General features: G+C 25.5%; 1 pseudogene; it reads left to right on the top strand.

Annotated features, from left to right (window-relative positions):
- The first annotated feature begins 1,192 nt into the window (after nucleotides 1-1,192).
- On the top strand, nucleotides 1,193-1,305 carry LOC114074395 (annotated as a pseudogene).
- Nucleotides 1,306-7,265: the final 5,960 nt, after the last annotated feature.

Here is a 7,265-nt window from a genome sequence, read left to right on the forward strand (position 1 = left end):
CTTTTAATATTATTATATTTTAATTTGTATATGATATTTTATTTATTCATATAATTTTATTTTATTCAATTAGTAGTATATGATGAAAAATTTGACATATGAAAAAAAAATATGGTGACATATCTACTTGCAAGGGAAGATGGTAGAAGGAAAAAAATGAAGCATAATTAGAGATTATTTTTGCTAGATTTTTTTTTACTTTGACTTGTATTAGTAACTTAACTACTTTGCTAGAAGCTTTTAAATTTTGGTTTGCATAAATAAATTTAGTTACATGTATTGTTGATGTTAATTATTTGGTCTTTCCTATTCTGCCTTTTTTTATGAAGCACAATAAATATAATTATCACATTTCAGCAACATCAAAAAAATCATGATGATTAGGAGTTCCAATTTTATCATACTTGCAAAAAAGTAATTGAAACATAAAATGTTATTTTCATAATGCCATTTTTTGGCATATGTACTAATATTTTTTTATCGCTAATTTTTTATTTGAAATGTATCTATAATTTTATGCAGACACCAATTATTGTATTTTGTTCATTTGTATTTTGTTCATTTTTTTTTTATCTTCACCCCTTATTTCCATTTATTTATTTTACAAATAAAAACACTGCGTAATTATTAAAATGCATTTAATGTCTAATAAAATTATTCATTTGAATTATTTCTAACTCATGTATCTTCATCGTACTGGTATGTTCCGATCTTAGATATTATTCTTACACCTTTTCAGAATTTTTATAAGTATAACTTACATAAATACCATAGTGTGAAGCCTAAATTACATCTTGTCCCTATTCTTTTTTATTTTCCAAAAATCCCTTAAAATATCAGTCATTCGGATATATAATTGGTTGCCAGATACATTATGAATGTGGTTGTTGCACTTAAAAAGAAAAATGAAACAAAAAGTCATATTAAAATCTCATAATTTATGATATACAATTCATATTTACTGTGTCAATCAGAATTGTAAATCCTAAAATAACAAATCAATTCAAGATTCAAAATCTCATTCCATCTTTATCTTTGTTTCAACGAAGAAACTTTCAGGTAGGATTCGAACTTTGGTTGAAAATTTTGAAAAGATACATAATGAATATTTTAATTTTTTACTGATGAATCTTGAAGAAAAAAATTGAAGATAGTAGCATTTGGGTTCTTCGAATTCTACATAAATCTCACTATGATTGATGATCAGGTTTGGGTTTCTTTGCCAACTTTCTTGATATCTTTATTTTTGTGATGGTGATTGCTTACTGTCGTGTAATGATAGATCCCAAAGTTGAAGACAGTTAAAAATTGTTATTTTATAATTAGCTTGGATAGCAATAATTATGTTTATTTGTCATAACTTCGATTCGGGTTAAAAGATCTGATGACAAAAAGTATGCAACACATATTCCTGTGCTTTAGTCATTATTTTTCCATTCATGAATTTGAATATTGAACGATAAATAATGATACATTACTTGTTATAACTTGATGCATTGAAGCTATGACGTTTATGTTATGGGTTTGCAGATCTGTGAGTTAATATGTTATGTTAATATAAAGTATCAGATACATATGATTATTTTTTTTATTTTTGAATTTGTATATGCATATACTCCTCCGTTTAAAAAAATGATCTCCTTTCCTTATTGGCATTTTAAAAAAGAATAATCTCTGTCTTTTTTGGTAATATTTTAATTTTAACTTTCCACGTAGCATGTTTAAGACCACAAGATTAAAGGGCAGTTTTGTACATTTGACATAACTTTAGTTTAGGACCACAAGATTCAAAAGTCTTCTTTTTCTTAAATTTTGTGTCAAGTCAAACCATGTCATTTTTTTAAATGGAGGGGAGTGTAAATCATGATATATTATTGATTATAACTTGATTCAATTTCTTTTTTGATGCATATGTAATGGATTTTTATTGATGTGAGTTAGTGTGTTGTTACTATAACGTATTAGATACATATGAATTACTTTTTTTTATGAATCAATATATGAAGGTATGCATGAATACATAAACTAATGTGCATCTGGAGATAGTTATCATTAGGCTGTTGTGTTGAGTTGATTGATATGTTATGTATCTCTAACTTTCAAGTGTGCGCAGGTTGTTGATGTCGTGGACAAGAATGTTACTACTGAAGAACTTATACTTTCTTTCCGAAAGAAAATTGACAAACTCTTTTTTGAGACTATATTTATGTTCTTGATACATTATTTGAGGTTATAGATTTTTCAATTTTTCCTTTCTTCGACTTTTACCTTGATAGAACATCACAATTTACTATTAGCTGGAGAAATTATGATAAAATAAATTGAAATACTAAGATTTTCAACCTTGTGTTCATTTTTCTAACTCATTATGTTTCACTAACTTTTTTATATATGTTGTATCATTGGTTATTTGATAATAATGTACTGGAGATTGCGTTTGTGGTGATTGTACCACTTAATATGGTTCAAAAATATTTTTATATAATGTATCATAATCTAGTCGAAAATGATATATGTAATACAATAAGATTGTGAAAAAAATATATAGTATTTAAAATGAAATTAAATGTATCTTTAAATGTATCAATAAGTATGAGTCAATTTATCAATTCGACACATGAATAAATTAGGAACTAATTACAACTAATTATTCAGTGTATCAACATAAATCAATACGCAAATAACTAGAACTAAGTTATCAAGTAAATACACAATGAATAAGCAATCAAGTTATAAATTACATTGCATTAATTAGGTGTTAAAATGTATCAAGAACTAACTAAAACTAAAGAGAGGCAATAATATTGTGTGTTTATGCATTTATTACTCTGATACTTAATTTTATTCAAATTTTGTATCAGTTTATATAAGACAAATGTGTAGGACAATTCGTATTGTAAATAACAACTAATGATAATGAAATTGAATTCAAAATAAATAACTTTTTAGAGAACATTCTAAAATTTGAGTGTGGGTATCTTAAAAATAATAAAAACAAAAATTTTAAAACAAGTGTATAAGAACTCATAGATAATCTCTATTCTATATTTATCAAATCGTCTTAAGTTGTTGCTGTGAATTGAATCTTAGGTCTTAGTTGATACTTAATGATAACAAATAGTAACTGATACTCAATATCATATGATGTCGTATACAATTTGACATTTATTTGAATATGATACAAGATGTAAGATCATATATTCATTAAGTGTTATTTAAGTATCATATGTTCAACTATTTTAGATTATGTTACATTGTTATGCATATTATATCCCATCATATAATTTGAACTTTAATCTAGCATTTGATAGTTAATCATAATATATCAATAAAATAGACCAAAATTTAGAATTTTTTGTAAAAGCTGTAGATTTAAAACAAGATACATAACAATATGATACTATATAATTAACAATAATGTATCAAATATAAAGAAACTAACAACAGGGGAAGACATAAATTTAAAACAAACAAATAGATACTAAATAAACAGATATATTTGAATATTCTGATTTAAATGTATATGCCGAATACATCAATACAAACATATATCATCGAATAAACACATTTGATACTTTGACAGAAGAAGTACAATAACGAATTCGTACCCTTAAACATATTGATACAAATATCTTATAATGAAAAAATACACAAAAAATTCACTAGAAACAACAATAATACATTTCGATCTAAAAAAATCGTAAAAAATACATAAACAAATTGAAACACTCACTCCCCATCATGTTAAACATAAAAAATATATACACAAAATGAAACACACACCCATAATAATAGTCTTATAAAAACTCATTTCATTCGAAAAAAATAAAATACACGCCCATCTTTAGAATATTGTGGTAAAACAAGACGATGGAGGAAGAAGAGGTTGAAAACAACAATGGTTGAAGAGGAACCACGACAAGATTAACTAAAAAAATACAAATAAAAGAGCTACTTAATTGTGAGAAATTCTCAATCGTTGGAGATTCACATTAAGAATCAAAATCGATTTGAAAAAGTTACTAAATGAATGAGCCAGATCCATATATATCAAGAACAAAAATTGAACAATTTTTTTAAGAAGAAGACAACAATGGAGAAGACAATCCCTACCTATTAAGATGTTTGAAATAGATTGATCGAAGGGAGAATCTTTTTGAAAATCAAATTGATTTGAAATTGTAACTGCTAAGAATGTGGAATGAATGTTGGGATAGAAAGGAGTGAAAAGAGGAGTGGTAAACGTGGGTTTTGCGAGTGGATTTTACGTATGTGAAATTTTTAAGAATTGAGAGAAATAAGGAATTTGTGAAATATTTTTAAAAGGTTGGAGTAAATGGAGAATAAGGTAAGTTAATGTGTTTATATAAGTAATTTTTTATTTTTGCAAATATTTAGTTGGTGTTTAAAAAATTAGAAAAATAAATGTAATAATAAAGACACAATAAAAAATTCAAAAGTTATTTTATGAAATCAGGATTTGTATAGAAAATTAGTGATCCTACAAAATATAGAGGAAATTAAAATATATAAAATATTATTCAATGTAATACAATATATTATTATTTCAAAATATTACCTCTTATTCCATTTACTTCACTAATGTGAATATCAATATTATCTTATATATCCGTTACTAACCTAAACATAGATATTACATATTATTATTTTATAAATATTTTATATAATCGGAAAAGCGCGAAAAATTTCAGTCAGAGCTTCACTAGACAGATGTACAACTCATATTTGGGCACTGGAATAGGAAGATCCTTGGTTATGTAACTTTAATCTATTTTAAAGATCTTGTTTTTGGACGTACAATGTTTATTTAGATATGATTTTTTCCCTCTAAACTAATTCCAAAATAAATATTGACTTATCAAGTGAGGACATGTCTAAAACTACAAACTAGTGAAGAGAAGTTGAAACACTTTGTACAATAATTATAAAAGAACTTGGAGATTAAAGCATGATTAAATAAAAGGCCGATATAATTAATTAAGGTAGTTGGTGTTCTGTAATGTGTAATAGAACTTGTAAGACCATATTGAAATTTTGAAATCTATGCTCTATTATTTCTTTAAAATGTGAGGGTTAGATATATTTAAATGTCCATGATATAATATGATTAATTTTTGAGCATATTTAACATATCAAGTACGATAATTTATAATTAGTTCAAAATATAAGGTGAACAAAATTTAATATTTCTGTAATAGAGAAATACTGATGATCTTTAAAAATTTTAATATGATCTTGTTCAATCTTTTACACCCATATTCATGTTTTATCTATGTATAATTCATCCATAAGTTGTTATAATTCTTTCAGTATAGTAACAGCTAATATAGTAATTTATTTGGAATCTCAAAGGATTCCTTTTAAGTTCCACTTCTATTAATATTAAAAGAATGTTTCTATTATGAATAGTTTATCGATAAATTAAACTTGTAAAGTTTTGTAGTGTAGTATGTGAAGCCCCAAGATGCTAAAATGTATTCTTTCCAAGTAACTACTATTTGTTATAATTGACATCATTTCAAATTTAGTAAGATTTTATTAAATATGACATTGACTTTTAATATTCATATTTTACTGGATTCACTTGAGAAGTGATAAAAATCTGATGCTCATTAATTTGTCACTATTTAATTTTAAGTTTGGGGTTTAATTTAGTCATTCAAATTTTATTGCCATAAGCTTGTAGAAATTTAGTTTTATTTAGGGGGTAATTTAGTCGGTCAATTTAAAGGGTATTATGGTAAAAAACTTTAAACTATGAGGCTTTCCAATTTAAACTATATTCATTCACAAATAGTGTTTGACTACATGTGTTGCCTATATAATCCGTGCTAATTAATATTCCTTCTGTCTCTATTTAGTTGTTCATTTTAGATATAACACACATGTTAAAATAATAATAATTAGCATAGTAAAGTGATAATTTTACCCTTATTAATTATGATTCCAAAATCAGTTACTCATTAAAGTCATTATTAAATAGAACTTTTCAAGAAGTTTAAATGAGAGTATAATAGATAATCTTTTTTTATTTTTTTTTAATTTATGAAAATGGACAAGTAAATAAGGACATCTAAAAGAGAAAATATGGACAAATAAATAACAACGGAAGGTGTATAAAATAGGATTCAAATAGAAAAACTTTAAAGGTGTAGGGAGAAAATCATTACAACATAATCTTTTCACAAAAGAATAATATGAATGCCTTTTTCACACTAAGTAACACTAGATGGTATTGGTTGATAAACTTTTTACATCAACAATAAGATACAATTTTAATCAATATTTATAGGAAGTAACAAAGGGTACAATAATTTAGTGTCTGCATTGTTAGAACTTTCATCTACGATTTCTTCTTTCTTTTTTATGTAACATGTAACTCAAATAATTGTACTTTGTAGAAAAAGCAGACATTAACACCAAACTATCAACAAATTCCCACTAGGTATGATCAAAACGTTGGTCCCTTTTTTTTTCCTGCAAAGATAAAAACGAATTTAGCAGAAATAAATGAAAGAAAATAAAAAAAAATATTTAAAAAAGTTTAATTTGCTAAATAACATCGAAGAGGCTACTAAGATAGAAAGACAAATGAAAACTCATACACGTGTATAACTTTTCTCATTCTCTAGATACGGGGTTGGTTAACACATTATTTGGTTAATTATTATTTGAAAGGTATTTTTAATCTAAGTATTTTCAAGTTATTTGAATTTACATGTTACTAGATGGGTATGGCCCGTGCTTAGAGCATGGGCCCAACACTATTAAATTTAATTGTTGTTCTAACTAAAGAGTAAGCAATTCCACCACAATTTCTCATCAATAATTTACATGCATTTTATTGAATTGAAATTTCCATGTAAATCATATCCTCTGCCAATGTTGCACATTCTAGAAAATGTTGATATAATTAGTGAAAGAATTTCACTAAAGAAAAGCAGATGATTAATGAAGAAGCATCAACATCTAGCGTGTGTTTGGTATGGAGGAAAATGTTTTCCATGGAAAATGTTTTCCTAGAAAATGTTTTTCTGGAAAACAAGTAGATTATGGACTTATTTTCTCATGTTTGGTTAGTGAGTAGAAAATATTTTTCGGAAATGATTTTTAGTGGTTGATTTATGAATGAAAAATGTTTTTGAGTGACATCTTTTATTTTTACTAGAGTAAAAAATAATTTATGACATTGAAAATATTTTTTAAAATCAAAGTTATTATTTTTTTGGGGTGGTGGTGGGGGT

This window comes from Solanum pennellii, chromosome 10, assembly GCF_001406875.1.
Source record: "Solanum pennellii chromosome 10, SPENNV200".
In the NCBI taxonomy this organism is placed as follows: Eukaryota; Viridiplantae; Streptophyta; class Magnoliopsida; order Solanales; family Solanaceae; genus Solanum; species Solanum pennellii.